Below are 26,128 nucleotides of genomic sequence, written 5' to 3'. Positions count from 1 at the left end.
CGTCAGGTGCCGTCATAGGCGGCGGGATGTAAAAATGAATAGGACATTTTCATACCCTTCAGAAGGCCACAGCCTAGTGGCAGGAAAGATATGAGAGGAGAGCGATGATACATAGAAGCAAATAATTACAATGCAGCCTGTTACATGGAGAGTCATGGTGGGGGGCGGATTTTAGTCAAAAGTTATAAGCAAAGGGGGAGAGGCCTGAAGGCTCTTACCATGTTTCAGAAGTAGTAAGTGTCTAGCAAACTCAGAGTGCAGGGGTGCAGGGTACGTGATGGAGAGTGGTCAGAGACAGACTGGTGTCGGGGGCCGGATGAGGCTGGGAAGTTGCTGGTGAACAAATACACTTCACCCGGAAATCCTGGACTGGGAAGGAGTTGGTATCTTACTTCCTCTTGGTGACTGGCATGGACCGAAAAGTGAGTTTCTAAAAAAAAGCAAATGCTAAAGAAATACGCGAGTCTGTGCTGACTGCTGTTGATAACGTTTTCAGTTTTGCCATCATGAATACCTTCCTACCTTTCCCTCTGGCTCGAGAACCATCCGAACCTTCCCTGTTGGTGGAGCGGAAGGAGCCCCCGAGTCAGGACACCTGAGTGCAGATCCCAGCTTTTCTATGTGCCAGCTAGGAGACCTTGAGCTACTCTCTCTGCTCTTTGAACCTCTATGTATTTCATCTCAGCAATGAGTATGACACAAACTGCATCACAGTGATGCTATAAATGTTAACATGTATAACATATAAATGACACTCTGGGCTTTGTAAGCTCTAAAGAAATACGCAGGAAAGCAAAGCTTTCTAAAATACCTCTGCTGTAGAATCTCCTCAGGGCTCTTTGGCTAGAACTGGGTCCCACAGCTACTCCAAGCTTTCTGAGACTAGAAAGTTGAGTATTTGGCTACCAGCCTTTGTAGCAGGGAAAAACAAGGGAGAAGGTGGTTGCGAATGAATATGGGGAGAGCCAAGCCATAGTGTCTGCCACAGCAGGGGGGATCCTAGTCTGCAGAGTTTTCTTTCTTCAGTCATTGGTAATAAAAAAATGTGAGCATTCCATTTCTTAGAAACAATTCAGCCCGTTCACATAAGGAATAACATCAAGGAATAATGGAAAACAAACGTGTAAATAACACCCAACGATCCCTGTGTTACAAGAGCTTTTAAAAGAAATGGCACCATATCAATTAGCTATTGCTGCATAAGCAATGATCCCCAAATCCAATGGCTTATAACAAAATCATTTCTTATTCTGGCTCATATGTTTGTGGCTTAGCTGATCTAGGCTGGCTCACCTATGCATCTGTGCCAGCTGGGGGCTCTGCGCTACATGGGGCTTGGTTGGGGCACGTTAGCTGGGGCGGCTCTGCTCCATATGTTTCATCCTTCTCCTGGGATCAGCAGGCAAGCCTGGGCATATGCTGGTTATGGCAATGGCAGAGGTGCAAGAGAGTAAACAAAAACACGTGCTATCTCTTCAGTCTTAGGCTCAGGATTGGCACACCATCACTTCTGCCTCATTCTGTTGGCTGAAGCAAGTCACATGGCCAAACTCAGATATGAGGGATTATACCCACCCACAATGGTAGGAAACTAAAAAGTCACATGGCAATAGGGATGGATACAGGGAGGGGTGGAGAACTGGAGCCATGATGGCAAATTTACCACAGGCACCAAAGGTCTTGCAAGTCATAAGGTTAGCATTATACCCTAGTCCTTCAGGAGGAAGGCATCCTAATTTAGTTTGGAATTACTTAAATTACCAGAGCCAAAGTTGGTGGTCACACCTTCTACTCTTAGTTCACTTTACATTCATGGGCTCCAGAGAAGAAGTTTCCAAGTGCAAATGAGGCCTTTAATTTTGATTTGTACCTATCGTATTTATTTACGAGTTGTCCCTAAAAATATCTCATGAAAACTAAAGCAATACTCCCTTTGGTTTTTTCTTTTGCAGGCTTGATGTGAAGAATTAAAGAGGGAGAATGGATTCAAATGAAGACAGCTCACTAAAACATTTTATATATTTCTATGAAGATGATGAACCTCCTGAATGCCTGAGGCTCTAGCAGAAATGTCCTGTTTGTACATTTGTATCTCTTCCTTCTAGTTGGCTGCCCTTCTTACTTTAACTTACCTTCATGTTTGGCACCTTGCAGAGCACATCAGCTCAAGAATTCACCACTTGGAAGGTGTGGTTTTGAGGAAGGATATGATTTTACGGAGAGGGTTATGGCACTCTGCATAACAGTGATTTTGATTGGAAGTTCTCTCAGCTCCTTCCCACACTATTTTGGTCAATATTTGGAATGTCTTTTAGTTCTTCACCTTCTAAGTTATGTCAATAAACTTTTTATGAGTTCAAATAAATATTTGAGTAAGTGTAAAATATGAATCTAGACTAAATTAATTTTCATATACTCAGATAGCTACATATTCTCCCACATGGAGAGAAATAAGATATAGAGCCAGTCAAATCCTACATTGCCTAAGTGGGGGCTTCTCACTCTGAATTACTGGGTACCATGGGTAAAACTATGGCTGACTGATCATTGCAAATGAAGTTAAATGCCGCCTGAGGAACTGGGCATCGTTGATATTCCTCTTCCAAGGATGACCTTTATGGTGAGTGCATTTTACTTCCATAGGGGCTTAGATGTTCCCTTTGCCCAGATGGGGTAGAGTTCATTACAAAGCACAATAAAATAAAGCTGAGAGATCAGAACAGAAGAGAGGTACAGATCACACCTTAGCTGTCCAAAGAAAGACGAAACGTGTCTCCTGCTGCTAAGATGGAGAGTCTACGAAACTTAATCAATGGCCGACACTATCATAAACCAAAAAGGATCACCCATGTACCCTCTAGAGTCTTCTGACCTTCTCAGATGGACAGGCAACTTCACAGTATGAAGATTTGAGGGACCAGGTTCTCAAGACCACACTGTTTTAAAAGCAAGTGTGTCACCTACCTGGTATGTGGAGACCCCCAACACCATGACTTTTATCCTTGGTTCAGTGTCTGCCATTTAAAAAACATCAGATGTACTTCTAAACATCCCAAGCAAAAATTAGTCTTTAGCTTCTCCATTTCATAGAGATCAATTTCCAAGAGCAGGGCTATCATTGCACACACGTGACTGGCTGGAGATTCAGCGGGACCTGAGGAGTTTAGGTTTTCCTGAAAGGGTGCCCACCAGGTTGTGGGTCCCAGACATCTTGCTGGGCTGCGGCTTAGCCTGGTGATCTAATATAGACATATGGGGTGGGGAACATCAATTGGAACAAAATATGCCAGCCTGATCATCTGTCAGCAGAACAGGGTCTAAAGAACATGGCATTGTGTTGCCTTGAGCCATTCTACTCCTTCCTAATTAGGGTAGTTGGTAGGGTTACAAAATTTCCCTCAATGTTCCCTTTGTTTATATATAAACGATCCATGCTCAGTTTCAAAATTAAATTCCAGTTTAATGTTATAAAAACTGTCTTCATATTTTGTCTCCCAAGTCAAATGTGCAGCATAATACAGACAAGAGTCATTAGACAAATTCAATGGATTTCTTGAGTTTTTCATTTAATATGTACTTTATTTTGTTAAGGCTCAAATTCACTGTAGACAGGATTTAGCAAGTTCCATATTCTATTATTCGTTGGACAGCACACATAATATAGGAAAAGACAGAGTTTATTGTCAATGAAGTTATAATTTAAAAAATTCACACATTTCACACTAAATGGCTATTTAAAAACCCATACATCACATTGAAACAGCCTTACTTATCTTACAGGTTTGTAAACAAGCCATCATTATGCAACTTTTCCATGGGGGAGAAAGGAGGTACAAGCAGTTGAAGGTTCATTAGGAGAGAGAGAAAAAAACACTGGAAACAACACTGGTTTGAGTAATTAAAGTAAAGCATAAGGTACAATAGCGTTTTTAGTGCACGTGCTGTAAATGCTACCCCTATCAGATACTCTGCTGACAGGTGAGGATGTTCAGTGCAGTACAAGTCACTCCGCCCACATTACCTGGGTGGCAGGCTTTGTGCTAAGTGCTGGGAAGAACATAGTACTTTCACCCAGAAAATCACCTTGCTTGAAACACCCCCCACATCCGCCTCTCCACCCTCCCTTCCCTGATGGGATGAGATTTTCTTCTATTGGGCTTGAGGCACAGTGAAAGGAGAAGGCCCCAAAGGGTTCAGGACTGCGTGGGACACTTGAAAAGCTTCTTCTTTTGGAGCAGAAGCCATCTGGAACAAGCAAGGCTCTCCAGAATCTTCTCAATCACTCATTTCTTATGATCTTCACATTTCAAGAGCACAGATTGGAATGGAATTAGCTTTGCTTCCAAGGTTACTTCCTGAGTAGCTGAATGACACAGAATTTTAAAAGTTAGGCCAAGGGCATGGGGAGATGATAATTACCCAAATGAATCCCTCATTTTTAACTAGAGCAGTTAGAGGATTTACAAGAAGCCTCCCATTATGATGAGGTCCATGTAAGGAACACTACTAATTTGGATGTACCATCCTGTGAAGCTCTCTCTCCTACATTCTTGGGCTGACCTAGAATTAGGGTTCCCCGCTCTGAGACAGGACGTGGAAATGTTCATGGGGAACGAGAAGAGGGCTCATTTGGATTCCAGGACCACAAGTTGATCAATTAAAATTAACTCCCTTTGAAGGCCTGTGGCATTATCCCAGTGCTTTGCAATCTAGCTTGACATAGAAACTGCATTTAACTTGGTAATTGATGCTCCCTTGGGATTTCAACCTGATGCTGAATATATGCATCAATGTGGCCCACAGCTAGTTTCTTGCCTCACATACCATTAATGAAATTTCTGTGCTTCTCCAAAGGAGAGCATATGTTGTCATAATATTCAGATGCAATTGTGGATTCAGTCAACAAGCCATGCAGAGAGCAACCACTAGGGGAGAACGCTACCCGCCAGCATGTTGCTAGGCGAAGAAAACCCTTAGAGCTCATACATTCAGTTCATTTTTTCTCTAAGCAAATGACCAAAGCTGCTTAGATCCCGCACTGAAGGCAAATCACATTGTCAAAAAAATATATATGCTGATTATAAAAGAGGGGCTTCAGCTGTAAAATAAGATTACAGCCTTCACAACACCATCACTTAATGGTGTTCTTCAGAGAAAGAAAAACAACCTCAATTAAGCAATCATTTTCAGATTCTGGGATGCACTTGGCCTCACATCCTTCGACCCTATGCTTGTTTATTAAAGGAGAAAAATAACTCCCATAACATTTGACTTCTGTGCCAAATAATTCAGTGTCACCCCCGACTAGGAGAGCCCGCACTATCAGATAACAAGGCTCTTTTTTATGACCAGCTCTTTCCCTGGTTCAGTGAGGATATAGTCAAGATGCAGCTTTCAGAGGGAGAGGGGGCTTTCCCCTTGGGCTTCAGAGGCCTGGAGATGAGCTGCAAAGCAAAAGCAGGTCTGCAGTCTAAAATCTAATTTTCAAATCTGATTGCGAGCTGGGCAGAGCAATGGGGAGGGGAGGTGCAGGCAAGATTTGACCCCGGTGTGCGGGTTGCTTATGGTCTCTAGACGTACAGAGTGAGGGCTCTAGGCTTCTCTGGGAGCTATCCTCTCCTTAATATTGCTCACACATCTATGGTGCACCAGACAAGACAGGGTCCTGGAGAAATTTCTCTTCAAAAGCATTTTGAAACACACCAATGTTCAATCCACCTGCCCACACAAGCCACGCTGCCTTACAGCTAATGGCAGGCGTTAGGCAAAAAAAAAAAAAAAAAAAAAAAAAAAAAAAAAAAGAAAAAGGGCTGGGGGGCGGGGAGTTGTGCTTTATTTATAGCCGTGTTTTGCTTTGTTTTACACTGTGTCTCCTGGCTCTAGCCACACACAGAAAGATTCTTGGGCTCAGGCAATCCTCACCCTCCTCACCCTGCTGGAGCTGAGTTTTCCTGCCTTCAGTGGGAGATGACCAACATTTGAAGAAGCCAAAGGAGACATGTCAACTTCTAGGGGGCTGGACACCCATCAGGGTAGGGACATTTCTGCTTAGTATCGGAAACTAGGCCTTTGCTTAGTGTTCTAAAATCATCTGGGTGAATACAACTTTATTATATTTTCTTTAAAATGGCATGTTGCATTTATTTAAATTTGCAGGCAAGGAAATGGGCATAGCTGTCCCTAGTGATTAAATAATAACAATTGTGCATAGATCAGGACTCCTTAAATCTTAAACAAAACACCAAAAAACCCCCACCTCATCCCAAACATACTTTTCTCTAAATCTTGAAGTCATTGCCAGGCATGGCTGTGATAACGATGGCCGAGAGAGGGAGGTGGGACCTCCATTTGGAATCCAGGCGAACCACACACACGTGGGGTGGGAATTCGGAAAGGGGAAATAGCCAGGAGAGATGTCCCTTAACGAGAGACCCACTGGGCTCCAGGCTCTGTAGTTAGATCCTAATTGACTACAGGGACCCCAACTCATAGACTCAACATTTTGGTCCTACTTACTTATTGCTTGCTTATTTCCCTAGACTTTTCCCGACACATTTTCTTTACCAGCTTGGGAAAGGAACTCCCCCCTCTCTGTCACTCTGGGACATTCCTGTCTGGATAACTGGACTCCGGCTGCAGATATACCAAAATGACTGTGGCATTAATTTCCTTGGAGAGCATGCTTTCACCAGAGGCTTTACTAATATTTGCCACCCTGGAGTCATTCACCCCATTTGGCCCTGTATATAAACAATAATGCCTACTGCTGGCTGGAAAATAAACCGTGTGAATTGGCATGTTTTTCAATGAGAGGTCATCGAGAACAGCACTGGCAATGGCCCATTGTATCCCCCAGACCTTTCATTTAGGGGCCAAGCAGAGGCAATGATCTCTAACAGACGCACCATTAGGCAAGACCTACATCTGAAAGCTTTGTTGATTCAGACGCTCAGTAATTAAGTTGTGGGCCAGCAAGCACATTATCTGCATTCAAACATGTCCCTGATCAGCGATTAGATGGGCAAACATGCGACCTCATTGTCTCTGACGAAGGATGATTATGTAACAGTCTCTTGTCCTCGGACATCATGGTTATTTGCAAACTTTTGATCCCAGTAAAGAAGCTGAAATCACTTGCTGCGGTTCTGGGAATCAGATTTTTAGGACAACTGACTCTTCCTTGGGAGGCTTGATGCATTCGACCTGATTACTGATGTACTGGAAACTCTACAGAGACCCAGACACAAGGTGGGTGGATGGAAGAGAGGTGGGAGCTGTGAAGAATGTCTGAGGGATGGCCTGGCGTCCCATGATTTTACCCAAAGACACGTCAGAGAAGGTCTGTTTTTAAATTTCACAGCTTTTTTGCTGCAAAAGAGGTAGCAGAGAGAAAGGTGTGTAGGAGGGAAGGAGGGAGGGAGGGAGAGAGAGAGAGAATGAGAAAGAGAAACAAGAGAGGGAGGAAGAGGAAGGGAGAGAAGGAGAGAGAGTGCATTTGCTCCTAGAGCCCATCGTTGTCAGGTCACCTAAGAAGATTCTGTGGCTTCTCTGTGGTCTGGCCAAGCAGGAGAAGCCTATCTCTTTCATGCACAATCGAACACTCATCATCTATTTTCTTCTGAAGGGTAAGGAGGATGCGTGAGAGCTTCCAAGTGCATGTGGTGAAGCCAAGTGAGGACTAAAAGATAATCTGGCTTGGGGTGACCTGAGACATCTAAATGTCACATAGCCTTGATGCACATGTGACCTGGAACTGCCCTGGGATGACTCAGGCACCAGCCCTTTCTTAATCCCTTATTTTCTCTCCTTACTCCAGTGAGATTAACACAGCCACAGGCCTCAGAGCAGCTCTGAGAAGCCCTCCCTTCTGCTTTCAGCTTTCTGGGGCCAGCACCACAATTCTTTTTTCTTTTTAAAGATTTTATTTTTCCCTTTTCTCCCCAAGGCCACCTGGTACATAGTTGTATATATGTTTTTTAGTTGTGGGTCCTTCTAGTTGTGGATTGTGGGACGCCGCCTCAGCATGGTCTGATGAGCGGCACCATGTTCAGCACCCAGGATCCGAACCGGTGAAGCCTTGGGCCGCTGAAGCAGAGTGCGCGAACTTAACCACTTGGCCACGGGGCCGGCCCCACAGCACCACAATTCTGCACGCAGTTAAGAGCTTGGTTCTGAACTCAAATTAATCTGCACTTAAACCCTGGCTACTCTATTAGAAAGAATAACAATCACTTAAAATGCTGCATGTGTTTTCAAAATGAAACCTACAGCCAAATCAACAGGTGATGAGTAAAGGGCCAGGCACTATTGGAGGAGAGAATCCTGCATTGTGGAGTCCCTTTACCCAGACACTGTCAAAGGAGAGTTTTGATGAGTGTGTTTGAAGGCTATATTGAGGGCCGTATTTGACGAGTATATGGAGAGCAAAATTATAGGGAAAAAAATTAACAACAATGATTTAAAATAAATCTATATATCTAGTGATCTAAGTCATGATTCAAATCATTGTGACTTAATTTAAATCCCCCATAATCCAGATTCTTCTATCTAAATCTGAAGTTATGATTTAGGCAAATGTCCAGGGTAGTAAGCACACCAATAAGTATTTTTTTGTTTGCTTCTGTCTTCATTTCTTTCCCCAGTAGCAGACTCTGAGACAAGGATTTAAGTACATGTAGTTTGTTTGGGCAGGGAAGGAAACACCAGCAGGGGACTGGGGAGGTGAGGCAAGGCCAGGAAGGCAGCTGAAGAGGGAGGTTGTGAAGTCGGTTATGATTATGGGTAACCTGAGCTTGATCCCGCAGGGGAAGCTTTGCGAATCTGAAGAGAACAAGGCCCCAGTGTGGTCCCAGCTTGAGCGAGGGAGCTGGGGCATTTATGCGCCAACTCCCATCCATCATTGATTGAGGGCTGCCTGCTGCACCAGCACGCAAAGTGCACATTGCAGGTCAGGGAAAGCCCCTAACAAAAGAATGCAGGTTGGAAGCTGGGTCACGTATACTGAGGCATAGGAGCCAAGAAGATATGCATGAGGCACAGGGCCCATGAAGGCCTTTACGTATGAATGGCAAAAAAGTAAAATAAAATCCTTGTTGTACTAGATCACAGACACATTTTCTACTGAAGATGTGACTGGCTAAATTTACATAATTCCTTTAACTCAGGAAGTGAATCATTCCTGGTATTTTCCCACTGCAAATGAGTGAGACGTAGAACATCTTCTGCATAGGGAAGTGGCATCCTTGTTTTTTTCCTACAAGGGTAACCATTTTCAAACAGTATTGATGATGAAAATAAATTTAATAATAGAAATCCTATAAGACTTCCTATGCCAATTAATTTCACAAATACCCCTCTTGCTGTATATTTTCTAAACTACATTTTCACCACAATGATATAGAGATAAAGCCAAGGAGGCATATATCTATCTATAGTAAATAATATAGATATATATAAATAAATATATAAATATAGCATGTAAATATAGATAATACCACATGACTAACGTTCCTCTTTCTCCATGTACAATTAATGTACAAGCTGACTATCACTACGAAGCCTTGTTTTTATTTTTAGAATAGATGTGTCCCTAGTAAACCAGTTGATCAGACCCAGATTTCTCTTTTCTGTAAAAGCAGCATGTTTTGGGGGCCGGCCCAGTGGCGCAGTGGTTAAGTGCGCACGTTCTGCTTCGGTGGCCCGGGGTTCGCCGGTTTGGATCCCAGGTGCAGACATGGCACCGCTTGGCAAGCCATGCTGTGGTAGGCATCCCACATATAAAGTAGAGGAAGATGGGCATGGATGTTAGCTCAGGGCCAGTCTTCCTCAGCAAAAAGAGGAGGATGGGCAGCAGTTAGCTCAGGGCTAATCTTCCTCAAAAAAAAGAAAAAAAAATAAAAGCAGCATGTTTTCATCTATTGGGATTTTTTGAGAGCTGCAATAAAATATCCTCATGGCCCCAAAGCACCCTAGACTTTCCGTCACTCTTGTTTATGTAAGTCATTGCAAAACTGTACATGACCAGGAGCCTTAAGTATCAGTTCAATAAGAAAGCGCCCTTAAATAAACTGATAAAAAAAAGCAAAAGAGAAAGAGGACTTGAACATAATGTGTAATCCATATCAATGATTTGGTAGCCTGCTATGCTCTGCAGTGAAAATGGCAAATGAGGTAATAGCATCAGGCAGGAATAGGAAATGGAAGCATCAGCAATGGAAATGTGGTTGAGTAGATCTTTATATGATGTCCTGAGGAGCCCTGAGATTGAAGGGTGGCAAGTGAATCTTTTCCATTGAGTGGCTTCCATGCCACAGTGACTTGGGGATGATGGGAGCATGGAAGAGGCAGAAGGCAGTTTCACCACTGTAAAATGTAAAAAGGTCTTGAAAGGGGCAGAGAGAGGTAGTTGTCCCCCAATATTCATTCTCACCCCTCTTCCTCAGTAATAAAATCTCTAAATTTTTGCTGACTGCACAGCCACTCCTCTTGCAGCTCATGGTGGCCCTGTGACTAAATTCTGGTCATTAAGCAAAAGTGGTGTTTATAATTCCTGGTAAGTATCCCTGAAGGGAGAGGTCAGCTACTTCTCTTTTTCCTCTTTCCTTCTAGCTGTAATGCAGATGTAATTGTTGGAGCAGGAGTGGCCGTCTTGGACCATGAGGTGGCAGCTGTGTGTTGATAGGACCCTACGTCCATAAAACCACCATACTAGACTTGGACTGCCTACATTTCTGAGGTAAGCAAACAAAACCACTTTCTTGTACTTTGGGGTTTTTGTTACTCACAGCTGAACCTTATTTCAACTAACATAACAGTTATTCTTCCATGGGAATGAATATGGGAGCCTGTGAGTTCTTTCCTGGAATAGATTTTCCTTTTTGACCAGCAACTGTACTCACTGCTTATGTTTAGGGGCTCAGTCATTCTGTATTTCTCCCTGCCTCCCCACACCGAAAGGACAGACACTTGCCTCCACAGAGAGCTAGAGCTTGGGCACATGCATTAAGGCAGGCCATTTGAGTATGGAAAGGGGAGCAGCGGACAGTTTAGAATTTATTTAGAATTCATTCCAGATTGACAGTAGTGGCCTTCCCAGTCTAATGGTGGCAGTGCCTGAGGCCAGGCTCAGTACTGGGCAGTGGTACACTGGTGTCCTAACCAAATTTTTCTATGGTATGATTTAGTGATAGTTCTGTCATACTCACTCGTTTCTCTCCTACTCCCTTTCCAAGTCTGTTTCTCCAGCACTCCCACTGACTGTGAATTATCCAGTATCCTTCCAGTGATGGGTCAGTATCTACTGCTTGCACTCATAAACCTTGTCTCATTCGGAAATTGACATGTGGAAATGAGTTGCAACAAGTAGCCTTAGGGAAATGGGAGCAACTTGGAATGAGTCATTGGTCCTAGTTGGGGCCGAAGACAGTGTTAAAGGGCAGGACTCTGGCAGCCACTGGCAAATCAACAAATTGATCATCTATGGTCACCCAGAATAATGTACTCATTGAAGACTTGTTTCTCCTTGGACTGCCACATCTCCATTGGCAGTGTCAGGAATGAAACCCTCATTCATGAGGTGGAATCATTTCTCAGGAAAGAATAGGCAAGCAGCTATAGGCCCTCATTTCTCTCACCCTCCCCTAACACACACCCTTTCATCATTATTTGCCTTAAGACCACCAGGACTTATCTCATTGTGTTCTAAATTCCCTTCCTTCATTCATCAAAGAGGCCCAGACCACCACGTCACCCTCATCTTCCCACGTGGCTCTGCTTCAATACCACATGGCTCTGCATATCCCCCGTTCAGCTCCCACCTCCCAGCCCTCCCCAACTCCTTTGAGGTGCCCTCTGCAACCCCTAGTTGGTAATCAGCAGATCCCCCTCTGTCCTCAATCTCGTTTCTGAATGACCCCTGAACACACAGTTCCCTAATCAAGCACAAGGCACATTTTAATGGAAACTTGGCTTTCTCGTGAAGACATTGCTTCCTCTGCAACCCTCTCAAATGGTGGCTGCTTTTATTTTTACCTCCATGTTTCATATAACACAGGGCATGCAAATGGGTAGATGTTTTCTTTGCTCCTCATGGCCAGTTCCAGACTATTCTTCCTCCCCTTCCCCTCCTCCCGCAAGCCCTCTACCCCCAGTTTGAATCCTATGTCATCAGACTACATTCCCACTAGCCCTTCTTGTTGCAGTTGTTCATGCTCCCTCATTTATTGAAGATTTTATCTCCCGGCTCTCTATTGCTCTCTCCAGCACTGTCTTACTTCTTGAGGATTTATGTATATGACGTATTTGTATATTCCTCCCTATATCCTAGATTCTCAGGTATTTGACTTCTCTCATTGTTCACCCTACCTCAGCCACTCATTGTCATGTTCCTACATAGACCTTAACATATTATTGTTACTAAAACCTGCAACTCCTCCATAATCTTGGAGTCAAACATCCATTCTCTGACCATCACCTCCTATATTTAGAGCTTGCTTCCTTTAGTACCCAGACTATAACAGTCCAGCCACATTAGGCTGTGTGAGTACAGAAATGGACTAGGCAGAGAGTTGGGTTTAACCAGGGTGAGGGACTGGAGTGACTGACCAAAGCCGTTAAGCTGGATAAAAAGGGCAATGAGGACCTGAAGGAGAAATATGAATGAAAAGATGGTAGGATCATTGGCTGTAGGTCCAGTCAAAGTCGAGGGACTGTTGGGGGCAGTCCTTTGTTTGATGGGGTCATTCTCGTGTCAATTACCCATTCATCCATCATTGCCTTTTAGAGCTGGACCCTGTAAACATTTCTCCTTTGTCAGCTGGCACGATGTTAAGTGTTGGCAGTAGAGGAGAACCGCAAGGACAAGGCAGGAGGAAGGTGCTTCTCTTCCTGATCCTGGTGTGGTTTTTCTTGCTTCTTCAGCATGTGGTGGTCACTGAAGTACAAGACAGCCAGTGGGGCTCACCATCCAGCAAGTTTCAGTGCACCCCTGTTGCCTCTTTCCCAGGAAGTTCCACCAGCATCTCAACAGGTGACTTCCTAGTGAGTTTCACTGAGACTCCAGCAGTTGGTTTCCTGCTTGCCATATGTGACCTGTGGCACCTCAGCGAACTTCTCTGCAATCCAGGACTACAGTCATACTCTCTCTACTGAGGTCTGAATCTCAGCCTTGGTGGTTGGGGCCTCTTCCAGATTTCTTCCTTCCTTGGGTGTTCTGCCTTAGCCTAGAAGTAGTGGCTGCTCCCTATATCCACCATTCCTGTATTCTTTATAGTTCTCTATACTATTTAGTACCTAATCTCCTGTTGCTAGTTAGTAATCCTTTAAACTTTCCCCCAAATTTATGTGGTGTCTGTCCCCTAACTTCCTAAAGGAAGCAACTCGATAGAAAGCCAATTCTCACTCTCTACTCCTCCTCGCCTTAGTGTAAGATTAGCATGTTCTGGTGGCCAATCATCAAGTCACTCCAGAAGCAGCAGGCTTATATACCAGAATAATTGTAGATTGTTTACTTATAATCAGCAAAAATCTGGGGAATATATGTAGAAATGAGAGTGTAGACCAAAAAAGGAAAAACACAACTTTATATTGGGCTGAATTAATCAATATGGGTCCATTTACCAGAGACTTTGGATCCAGTAGGCTAGCTGGAGAGGCTGAAAGTAGTTCTAATACTTACTTGGTTGGTTGACTAAAACCTGGACTCAATTGTGGCTCACCTTAAATGAGGTTGAGATGCAAGAAATTCATTTGTAAGGGTTCTAAAGACTTACGGACATTGTAATGCTTCAGTTGATTCATTTGTGTGTTTCCAATAATGATGTAATTTGAGAATCCCCAGAAGATAATCCCTTCCCCATGGCCTTGAGAAATAAATTGGTGAGGGGAGTGCTTCTCTTCTGTAGGCCAGAATTACTGACAAAAGATGATATGTGGAAATGGGCTTCCTGATATCAATGTGTTAGGAATATCTCAGAGTGACAGAGGCCAGGGGGCATTACTTAACTACAAGAAGCAAGATGATCATGGTTACCAGAGTGGAAATCAGAAGGGTCTGAGCCACAGGGATCTTTGGCAGTAGTGGATTGCTTATGGGATCACCATGTCTGAAGATCCTGGGTAATCACCTAAGGCCCTATTTGACTTTTACAACAACAACAAAACTCCATATCTGGTTAACAGAGGTTAGGCGTGTGCCAGAAAATAAAAATACTGAGTTGAGGCCTCTCACCCAATTCTAAAACCTGAGTCACCCAACTCCCAGACCAGAGCTCCTTGAACGAAGAGGAGGCTGTATGCTCCAAGAAGGGACCCTACAAAGACTTCCCCAGTACTTCCTGGATCTTCCTTCTAGCCCTCAGCAGAGAGACTCCAGTGTTTACCATAGGAAATGTGCACTGGCAAAAGGGAAACATGCTCATCCTTGGGAGATTATTGGACACTAGCTGTAAGATGACACTAATTCCTGAGTACCCTGAAAGTTACTATGGCCCATTGGCCAATATGGAGGTTGGACAGGGGTCCACCTTACAGCAATGCCTATGGGACACTGGACCCACCCTAGGTTGTTTCCTCCATTCCTGAGTATTGATGAAATATATTCTCAGTAACTGGCTGTGGCAGATTGTATTTTCCAAAGATGGCTCCAATGATAGCTCCCATCCCCATGGTGTTCTAAAATGAGACCTTGCGACTCCTCCAGTGAGGGGTAGAGTCTATTTCTCCACCCCCTGGAATCTGGGTGGGCCCTGTGACTGCTTTGATCAATAGAATAGGGTGGAAGCGATACCACGCCAGTTCTATGTGTAACCCTTAACTGGTGGGCACTTTCTGCTTCCTGCCTCTTGGAAGATAGCCGCCCCGTAAGAAGAGCAATTGACCAATTGGTTTGACCAATGAAGATGGGCTTTCCCATATAGATATAGATATGGCAGACATTTTCCATAATTTGAATGAGCTAAAGCTGCAGTTCCAAGCTTTTGATGAAAATATAATTAAAGCATGTGGCAATATAAAAGTACTTTTATAACTAATATTGTAGTGACAGATAAAAGTATTTGCTAAACTTTTCTAAGTATAAAGGCTATATGAGATGCCTGTTGGAGAAAAAGCAACAAGTAAAATTAAGAGTTGTGTTGTAAGTCATAGTAATGTCTTTTTAGTATACTTTCAGAAATGGAGAAAGTAAATGATGCAAAGAGTAGATGACAATTTTTTTCTCAAGTCATATAGTTCTAATCCTTTGCTTTCAACAAAATTGAAAAACCTATGAGCTGGGAGCTGATACATCATTAAAAATAATTTTTGTTGATAGATCACTATGTAACATTTAGCACATAATTGGAAGGAGTTCAACAAATTGAGCGACATTGGTATAGCAAAACTCCTCCATTCATATATACTTATTTATGTGAGCAAGATTTCTCAGTGCTTACAGCAATGAAAAAAATAGGAATAAATTGTTGAATTGTTGGTGAACCCTGCCTCATTCTAGCAATAAGTCATATTCATCCATGGATACATGAACTAATTTTAAAAAAATCAGCCCCCCCATATTACTAGAAAATGCAACTTCAATTAAAATTTGCTTTTTCGTGTTTTATGTTGTTTCAGTCAATTGCACACAAATAATAACTTTAATGACAACTTAATCCATAAGACTATTTTTTAACACTTAGAAATAAAATGTAAATTCTAATTTAGAAATAAAATTTAAAATTCCAGTACACACACACTATATATATATACACATACATATATGAATAGCACAAAAACTTGAGGAAATATTCTTCCAATATTTCCAAACTTCTGTGACTCAGTAAAGCAGTTGCTCATGTCACTGATGGACAAATGAAGTTCGGTGAGATATCTCCATTTTCCACTTCCATCTTATTTGTTAATGCAAACAGAATTATCAACCAATATCCATGTCAGAACTACGTTCATTAGTTAATGATTTGAGCAAGTTATTGGCTGAATTGGATAGTAATTAAGATTTTATTTGTAGTTTGGTTTTTTCAAATCATAGTTGAATTGCAACTATAAGTTGGCAAAAAAAAAAAACCCCAAAATAAAACAACAAAAAAGCAACCTTTGACAATCAATTGGCTATATGGAATTTATAATAAAGAGCATTGTATATTTTATTAATTGTAAATTTTGTGCCTTTTTTTTTCTGAGGAAGATTCGCCCTGAGCTAACCTCTGTGCCAATCTTTTCTACTTTTTAGTATGTGGGCCGCCAGCACAGCATGGCCGCTAACAGAGCAGTGTACGTGCACACCTGGCAACTGAACCCAGGCTGCCAAAGCGGAATGCCCTGAACTTAACCACAAGGCCACTGGGGCTGGCCCTAAACATCTTTTATATCAGTAAAATTTAAAACAAATATCTTTCTTTCAGAGAGCTGGTTGTTAAACATTTACCAGCATACCACTGTGGCCAGCCAAGGTGGGGCTGAAGGTAATGGGAACATGAAGGAGTAGTGGAGGAGGGAAGTCGTAAATACCTCATCATTAGGTGCAGAAACAAGGACCACAGTTTCTACCCAGACTCTCTTCCTTGCTCTGCCACGTAGATATTTACACATTTTAAGTGACTGCCCTCTTTCTTCTTCCTTTACTCCACTATTGCACATAGAGTGTGTTGGTGGTTGAGAAGGGATTATGACAGAAATAGATATTGCTCAGATGTCCTGGGTGAAGGGCTAGAAGAAGTAGTTGGTGAAACTTTGGGTTATTTTCCTTGAGAATAGAGTAAGTTGCATTATTTGAAGTGGGAGCATATATATACATATATATATTTATTTTATATATATAAATTTTATAATATATTAAAAAAATATATATGTATATTTTAGACATATGAGAAGATGAGTCTTCAGGTATGTTGGACAGCCAAAGGGGTAGAGAGCTCCATCCACCTTGCACCCTTTTCTATGTCTGGGAAATGGCCTGCAGAGTAAGTCTTGGAGGGAAGAGCAGTCCTGCCTCCTAGTAAGGAAACTAAAATATGTGCTTTTCCCAACGCTTGGTGGCTGGAAATTTTTTTTTGCATTTTATCTAAGCTGAGAAAAATTAAATCCTTCCACTTGGGATTTTGGATCTGGAGATAGAAATAGGGAACAGTTTAGAATTCTTTGCAGCTATGGCAGCAGTAGCCAGCCTCCAGAGGTGACAGAATTGGGGGTAGCAGCATCGATGGCTCAGAGGTGGCTTCTTTAATTGACTCTTCCTACAATGAAATTTTAGCAGTGGATCCTTGCTTCCTTTGTTTCCTGCCCGTTTTCAGAGCCAATTCTCCAACCTTCCTGTTAATTTGGTGAGCTAGTCAATAAATTCATTTTCTGCTTAAGGTAAGTAGAGTTGGTTTCTGTTGTTGGAGTTAATAAAATATGTTCAAAAGGAAGCCTTTTAAAGGATCATGCTATGATTCTAAAATGCAGGCCCGTCTTAATGAGACTTCTGGCTAGGAGCTAGAAATCTGTTGCTGGGAAATTGAGAAGAGCATGAAGGTTGCGAATGTGCCCAGCCGCTTAGCATAACATCCATGGAAACTGACCAACATAAATTGCTCAAAAGTCCCTACTGTTCTCATAGGTCTATTATGGGAGAAAATTGTCTTGATGGTAGTTAAACCTCTTTTCCAAATCATGCATTTCATTTTGAACATTTTTTTTCCCAATAGTCATAGCTCTGCATCCTATTTTTACAACAGGGCTGGCCAGGCATTATAATTTCTGACACACATCAGCATTTCCCTGTATTGTGTTTGAGGACTTTGTAGAAAGGAACATCATCCAAGTTGTCACCATCACAACGCATCTTTGGCAAGTCAACAGTCTGGCTAAATGTTCCAGGAGTAAATTGACCACCCAAACTTGCCAGGTTTCTCATCTCTCAACTTGTGGTTTGTGTTCAACAATCAAAGTCAATGTCACTAAAATTGTTTATCAATGGAATAAAAATTCAAACTGTGCCTTGGCAGTTACATTAGTTTTCTATTGCTGCGTTTAAAAATTATCACAAATTGGGGCCAGCCCGGTGGTGTAGTGGTTAAGTTCATGTGCTCCATTTTGGCGGTGGCCCAGGGTTCGCGGGTTTGGATCCTGGGTGCAGACCTACACCCTGCTCATCAAGCTGTGCTGTGGTGGCATCCCACATACAAAATAGAGGAAGATGGGCACAGATATTAGCTCACGACAATCTTCCTCAAGCAAAAAAGAGGAAGATTGTCAACAGATTTTAGCTCAGGGCCGATCTTCCTCAGAAAAAATCCTACTGCAAGTTAGCAGTTTAAAACAATACAAATTTATCATCTCATAGTTCTGTCGGTCAGAAATCCCAGTGGGCTCTCCTGGTTCCTCTGTTCCAGGTCTCACGAGGCTGAAATCAAGGTGTTGGCTGTCCTGAGCTCATTTTTGGAGGTTCTGGAGAAGAATCTGCTTCCAAGCTCATTCGGGTTGTTGGAAGAATCCAGTTCCTTGTAATTACAGGGTTGAGGTCCCCACGTCCTTGCTGGCTGTCACTTGGGAAACTCTCTCAGCTCCTTAAGGCCATCTACATCCCTCATCATGTTGCTTCCTCCATCTTCATTCCGGTGATGGTGCGTAGAGTCCTTCTTATGCTTCAAGTCTCTGCGACTTCCCCTTTTACAGTATCTTTTCTGTCTCCAGCCAGAGAAAGTTCTCTGCTTTTAAGGACTCAGGTGATTAGCTTGGACCCACCTGGTTAATCCAGAATAACCTCCCCATTTTAAGGCCCGAAGCCTTAATCACACCTGCAAAGCCCCTTTTGCCATGTCAGGTAACATCATCAGAGGTTCCAGGGATCAGGACATAGACATCTTTGGGGGGACATTCTACCTACCACAGCAATCCTCTGGTCAGTCTTAGCCAAAGACTCCAAAGATGAGGTTTCCTACCACTTCTATTAAACTCTGGCTATTTGGGTTCCTGGGGGTACCTAGAGGACACTGATCATTTTAATTTATAGATCATCAGGAAATTGTACAGTGCTATAGACTGAATGTTTGTGTTCCCCCAAAGTTCGGGTGTTGAAGCCCTAAGCCCCAGTGTGATGGTATTAGGAGGTGAGGCCTTTGGGAGGTAATTAGGTTTAAATGAGGTCATGAGGGTGGAGCCCCCACGATGGGACTAGTGTCCACATAAGAAGAGAAAGAGACCCCAGAGCTTCCTCACTTAGCCATGTGAGGATACAACAAGAAGATGGCCTTTTGTAAGCTAGGAAGAGAGTTCTGATTAGGAACTGAATCTGCCGGCACCTTGATCTTGGACTCCCCAGCCTCCAGAACTGTGAAAAATAAATGTCTGTTGTTTAAGCCCCCCAGTCTGTGGTATTTTGTTATAGCAGCCCAAGCCGACTAAGACATATGGATATCATTTTGCCTGCCACATGAAAGCAGAATCAATGAACTTTTCTTGCTTAGCGAAAAAATGGGCATCCTGAATAAAGCTTATGAAAGAAAGAGTGAAATATCTTTGCCTTCCAAGCTTTAGCCTCTTCCTGTCTTGTAGATGACCCAGGGCACAGCATGACCAGTGAAGGTAGCTGCAGCCGAAACCTGACCTCCATCCTCGCTTGGAGACGTTTATCTTAGGATGTCTCCTCCCACAGTCTCTATGGAAGCACTTTGCACTGTGCACCCTCTGTCCATTAGCTCTGCAGGGTTCAGAATTTAATAGATGTCTGGGTACAAAGGGTGCCTCCCCCACTCTCAGCAGTGAAAGGGAAAAAGCCTTAAGGCAGTGCTTCTCCAACATCACTTCACTTTGGAATCGCCCAGAGCGCTTTCAAAAAGTACTCACGCCCAGGTCCCACACCCAGAGGTTCTGGTTCAATTGATCTATGGGGCCTGAGTATCAATATTTTTTAAAAACCTCCAAGCTTCTTTTAATGTGCAGCCAGGGTTGAGAAGCACTGCTCTAAGATAAAGGGCTGCAGGTTATCCCTGGGTGACTCTAACAGATAAGTAAATTCCAGCTGTCAGGAACTATGACAATACCTATGTTGGGAGAACAATAGAGAAGGAATACCTGTCAAAGCCTGACATTTAGGCAATCAGCACAAAATGCAGCATGCAGATAGCAGCCCTGTGCCATCAGCTTGGAACTGGGCAACCAATTAATTAAGACAGGCTGACAGAATGGGAGACTCATCAACCATTGCCTCTGATGCTCTCTGGTATGGGTAATTTGTTAACCTTGTAAGGACTCACCCGGCTGACAAATGAGAGAAGCAATTCTCTTGTTACCACACCTACTAAAAGAGAATCACTACCTTCACGAGTTAAACAGAAAGACAGTCTCAAAAAGGATAATAATAATAATAGCTAATATTCTTTGAGCACTAACTGCCATAAAAATTTACTACAAACTCAGAGGCTTAATACAACACAATGTATTATCTTACAGTTTTGTAGGTCAGGAGTGTGGCACAGGTCTCACCAGGCTAAAATCAAAGTGTTGGCAGGGATGGGTTCCTTTCCAGAAGCTCTGGGGAAGAGTGTGCTTGAAGCCCATTGAGGCTGAAGGCAGAATTCCGTTCCCGGTGGTTGTAGGGCCCCATTTCCTCACTGGCTTCAGCTGAGGGCCGTTGCCAGCTTCTAGAAGCTGCCTGCATCCCTTGGCTCACAGCCCCCTTCTTCCATCTTCAAAGCCAGCAATGGTGGATCAAGTCCCTTTACACTTTGACTCTCTCCTGCCTCTTCTTCCATCATCGCCTCCCTCTTCCACTTTTAAGGACTCATGTGATTGCACTGGGCCCACCTGAGAATCCTGGATGCTCTCCCTATCTAAGATCCATAACTTAATTCCACCTGCAAAGTTCCTTTGGCAATTTAAGTTAATATTTTCACAGGTTGCAGAGATTAGGACATGGTTATTTTGCCGCTGTTCTGCCTACCACAGAACTTACCAGGTTTTCCTCCCACCCCTGTGACTAGTCATTTTCATCTTTTAGCCCTGATGCCCTTCCTATAATCCATCTTCTTTTTTTTCTTCATTTGTTTTTGTTGAGGTAACCATGGTTTATAACATTATAAATTTCAGGTGTACATCATTATATTTTGATTTCTGTGTAGACTACATCATGTTCACCACCCAAAGACTAGTTACCATCCATCACCACACACATGTGCCCTGTCACCTCTTTCACCCTCCTCTAATCCATTTTCATGTTGGCTTTTCTTGGGGGCTCATTCCTGGCCCCATTTCTTCCCTCTCTAGACTTTCTCCTCAGGTATTTCTTCCACAACCTGGGCTTTAAATAGCATCTATACGCAACATCTCAAATTAACATCGTCTCTCTTATGTGCCCCAGAATCGTTTCTCCAGTGGCCTAATTCTCAGCTCCATTTAGGGATGTCACGTTGTGAAATAAATAAGAGAAACCTCAACTAAATTGCATTTGGGAAGCCTTGGAGGAGGAGCTCTCACACCCTATCATACATTGTCAATTACTCCAAACAGTAAGAGAGGTAGCTTAAATCTTCTACAGGAAGGAAAACTACTTTAGTACTGAAGGAAGATTTCTCTCTCCACCTGGCAACATCCCAGCCAATGAGAAACACTGCAACTCAGCCAATGAGAAGCTGTTGCTGCCCTGAACTGTTACTTTCCCCCAATGGACTTTCATTTAGAAAAGCCCCTCCCTACTCCCCCTTTTCCTCTATAAAAGCAAGCTCCCCTCCTTTGTCCTTCAGATTTGCCTACAGTTCACCATAGCAAGCATATCCTGAGTTGCAATTCTTTTGGCTATTCTGAATAAACTCCTTTTGAGGGTAAAATAACTGGCGAATTTGCTTTTTAAGTTAATGACGTGAATCTTCAAAATTACTGAACTCTTGGTCTCTTTTCCCACCTACAACCTATTTCACATCCCTTCTTCCTATCTCCGTAATGACGTCAGCATCACCCACTTGATTATGCCAAACACTTTGTAACTGAGCAAAAAGGGGCTCATTCTGCTGACTGCAATCTGGTGTCAATCAATTACAAACAAGCCGTGGTTGAGAAAGGAAAATTTATACGATTAGCCAGCATAATCGGAAGATGGCAGACTAATGTCTTAAAGAACCATCTTAAAATCATACAGAATCTTGAGGCAGTTATATAGGGAAATGGGCAGGGAAGGAGAGGAATTAGGGATGTTGACCATCTGGTGTGACAAATTTCAAGGCGCCATATTATCTCTTTCTTCTGTCATTTGTGATGGGTACCAATGCAGAATTTTTCTCTCTGGAGGTCATCATGTTCCTGGGGAACTCAGAGAACAAAGTTGTCTTATCACAGCTGGGAGATATACGTAAGCAAGAGTCATAGAACTAGCAGATCATGTATTTTGTAAAAGCAAGAGTGCTTAATCACTCTTAATCACTTAATCACTACGTGCAGGCTAGAATGTATTCACAGAAACTAGTGAGTCAGGGTCATAGTTACAATATTGCTTCTTTTCCCTAAGATGGTTTCCCTCATGCTAACTTAAGACCTAGCTGTTACAACTTGGGATTCATCCTATTTGCTTCTCTCTCCCTCAGCCACTCAATCATCCCCAAGCCCTGTTGTATCTCAAATCCTTTCTGTCACTTTCCCTTTACTCCATAGCCACAGTACCTAGACTGAACCAGGCCACCTTGAGTTCTCCATTAAACCCACTGCTCCTCGAAGCAGCAAAATAGATTTTTTACAAGCTCTAATTGGAAGTAGCAATGCCAAAATGCTAAGAGGTTATTTCTGGATGGTGAAAATGTGGGCGGCTGTTATTTTCTTCTTGGTACTTTTTTGCAATTTAAACATTTCTATAGAAAATTCAAAACAAAATGTTCCATAAAAACAAAAACAAAAATAAAATGTTATCTTCTCAGAAGGGCACTCCCCATCCCCATCCCTACATTATTATCTCTAACAGCATCCTGTTATTTTCCTCTCTCAGTCTTTATCACACTTTGCAGTGGTATACATTTTATTTGTTTGATGGTTTATTGTCTCTCCCTCTCACTAGCTATAAGGCCATGAGGGCAGCACTATATTTATGTGTTGATTACTATATACCCAGCACCCAGGCCTATGCCTGCCACACACTAAATGTTTAATTCGCCCAAGTATCCCTCATTATCTGAACTCTCACTATCCAACTACTCACTAAAATGATTTGCAAAAATGTTTATTCCAGATTTATTGTCTGAGTCAAAAACCTGCTATTGCAAATCAGCAAGCAAACGCCAGAAAGCCTAAGTTGCAAGTGAGTCCAGGTAAGAGGATGTAGCCTGTGTTGCAGTCCTATCTCAGCTGCTACCTGATAGAGAGACATGTTGTTTAAATGTGTACCATCAACATCCAGAAGATTGGTGTTCTCAAATTAAGTGCAAATGTCTTATAAGAAAGTAGTACTCATTCAGCTTCATGCTCATCATCATTTGGAGGAAAGCAAGGAAGAGGATCCTCGAGCTGAATCTTCAAAAGAAATTGTAGATCACACCTACAAAACCATTGCTGCAGCGAGTGTGATTGTGATATCAAAGGAAGCACCACACTCCAGGAATGCAATGACAAACCCTGTCTTATGCTATCTGGAGCTGCATAACCTTGAGCAAAGAGAATATGAACAGATGTCCACTTTGAGGGCTTTTATTCCCTTCATGGTGTTTCAATCTACGGCTTCAGATGAGATGGTTCAGAGCCACACCAACTTCTGGAGTCTCGCATGCCAGTCAGCCAAAGCTGTCCCCCAGTTCCATGTATTTGGACTTGTAGGATGTGAAGCATCTACTATTCCACTCCCTCTTTCACCCACCCTCAAACCTCAACCGTAACTGAAGCTTCCATCTCCTTCCTTTGGCCACCAGACTGCTCAGGCAACTCTTCCATTGGTCAATAATCATTACTTGAAAATTGCCATATTATTTCATTTCACTTTTCTACATGTAATTTGCATTCATTATTTAAAGCATCTTGAACATATTATTTCCACTATGGTTATTTATATTTCAGTAATACTCATTGAGTGTGGAAGAAAGATGAAACTCTTATACTCTACAGCAGTCCTCCTCTCAGTGTCATCGTGGACCAACTGCATCAGTATCACCAGGAAGCCTGTTAGAAATGCTAATTCTTGGGCCCCAACCCAGACCTACTGAATCTGAAACTCTGGGTCCCAGGATTTCCTGCTTCCACAAACGCCCCAGTTGATTCTGATGCATGCCAAAGTCTGAAAAGCCCTACTCCCCCATAGAATGGAGTATTGTGCACAAAAGTTAGGTAGTTGATGTTTTAAATGCTTTTACATTATGAAGGAATCCTTGGTGGATAGTTATAGAGGGCTTTAAGAGTATTTTAGTGATATTTGAGAAAATTGGTTGTGGCTTTGGATGGGCTTGGAATACATTATTTTTGCCATTTAAAATAACAGAATATAAACTTCCTTTATCTGAAAATTTGCTATCCAACATGTTTTAAGGAATGGATTAGATTCACATAGCAAGGGAGGTCTGCATTCATAAAATGAATGGTGAGAGTTTGAGAGAGATCAGCCAAGAATTCCTTCACAGGATTAAGAGCCTGTCTGGTTGAAAGGCTGCCCCTTTTTTTCCTTGTTTGTAACTTTCCTGGTAACAAAATATGTACATGGGCCAAAGGGGGAAAATCATGGGGTGGTAGTATGAAATATTTGGGGAGATATGTGGAGATTTTTTAGGATTTTAAGAAAAAAGAGTTCAAGGAAACACTGATGGAAAGCTCAAGGGGTGTATGGAATGTCAGCTCAAGTTCTCCAAAAAGTAACGATGGAGAGAAAATGGCAGTTTGCAGCCAGAAATGATGTGAACCAGATTCTTCAAATAACCTATTTCTGCAGGTCACCATGAACCACAGACAGTCAAGGACAGGTCTAAAAGAAAACTCTGGTCTTAGCAGAGCACCACTTGGCAACTTTCCAAGTGTAGACGCCATTAACCAAGTCTACCCTCAACCCTTGCCACTTCTCATAACAGTCATGAAGCAGTCCATTGATTATGTAAAGGTCAAAAGGAGTCAAACAGCATAGAATGATCCAAGAAGAGAATTTCTTGTGGAGACAGGTGATCCAGAAAATAAGCTTTACCCTTCTGTTTCAAATATACACAGTTCAAAACACACACACGTTTTCCTTAACTCTGGGAAAATCTCTGTAAGAATAATTTATAGATGCCTATCCAGTACAGGTAAATTACATCTAGTCTGGGATACTCACAAAAGGACCCCAGACATGTAACACTGAACAGAGGTATACAGAGACTTTTCAGCAAGAATAATGCTTTTAATCAGGCATTTCTAAACCATGGTCAGGACATTTATTCCATGACCATATTTGTGGCCCTAAATGACTTCAGAATTCACTCAGCATATACTGAGTCACTGGAGGGAACCAACATAACTTTAAAGTGGAGATGATATTGTTCAGCAAACCTTGATTGCATCAATACTTATAAGGAACGAGCTAATGTGATGCAATCTTCTTTGTTTATCTTTACCAGAAAAGTCTGTCTGTTCTAGAAATTCTGGAAGTGAGTTGAAGTTAGTCCTGCCATAACAACTGAGGCCATATGTCTTGATATTGACAGCTTACTATATTTTCACTAAATATGCACAATGGAGGCAGGTGATTCTAAAAAATTAATATATGAAACTATATATTCTATAAAGCAACTTCTCATTTCTTGATGCAGTATGTAATCATGACTTTGTTCTATTTAAATAAACCTAACTCTATTTATAGGCACAAATCTTTTCCATCTGCACATTTACCCCTCAAATTATTTCCCTTATTTGGAATATCTTCCATTTTCTTTCTGAAAACAGTATATCTTCTCTTTAAAATCCTTTTAAAACTTTTTGTTAAAACCTTCCCACACTAAAGTTAGCTGGCCTGGTCTTCTCAAAAATTACCTACTGAGCACTCACCATGTGGCGGGCACTGAGCTGGTCACCAGGATGGGCCAGAAAGCCCCAAGATCAGCTATATGAGGGGGAGATAGATAATTTAGCAAGCAAGAGCCACACAATGTAATGGGACCAGGATCCAAGCAGCACAGGGGCTATGGGAGCACTTGTAAAGGGCATTTATCTCATGAAGTCCAGG

The 26,128-nt window shown here is 42.4% G+C and overlaps 1 protein-coding gene and 1 long non-coding RNA gene across 8 annotated transcripts in view; both read left to right on the top strand.

The window, feature by feature from the left end:
- Nucleotides 1–2,365, top strand: part of SMPX (small muscle protein X-linked) — a 128,177-nt gene extending 125,812 nt beyond the window's left edge. For all 5 annotated transcript variants that reach the window (XM_070257240.1, XM_070257239.1, XM_001492037.5 and 2 more), the window contains one exon: nt 1,953–2,365. The gene's annotated coding sequence lies outside the window, so the exon portion shown is untranslated. The remainder of the gene's footprint in view (nt 1–1,952) is intronic.
- A 3,479-nt stretch (nt 2,366–5,844) lies between these two features.
- LOC106781346 (uncharacterized) lies at nt 5,845–19,486 on the top strand. 3 transcript variants are annotated; one of them, XR_011434689.1, is made up of 5 exons: nt 5,845–6,032; nt 7,117–7,248; nt 10,609–10,735; nt 12,919–13,038; nt 18,369–19,342. It is a non-coding gene; the product is annotated as an uncharacterized lncRNA (long non-coding RNA). The 3 variants fall into 3 exon arrangements; XR_011434690.1 differs by having other exon boundaries at nt 5,886–6,032; nt 12,919–13,150; nt 18,369–19,486; XR_002805443.2 differs by lacking the exon at nt 5,845–6,032 and having other exon boundaries at nt 6,987–7,248.
- The last annotated feature ends 6,642 nt before the right edge of the window (nt 19,487–26,128 follow it).

The sequence above is a fragment of the Equus caballus genome, chromosome X (assembly GCF_041296265.1).
Source record: "Equus caballus isolate H_3958 breed thoroughbred chromosome X, TB-T2T, whole genome shotgun sequence".
NCBI lineage: Eukaryota > Metazoa > Chordata > Mammalia > Perissodactyla > Equidae > Equus > Equus caballus.
This window is presented reverse-complemented; position numbering and strand designations above follow the sequence as displayed.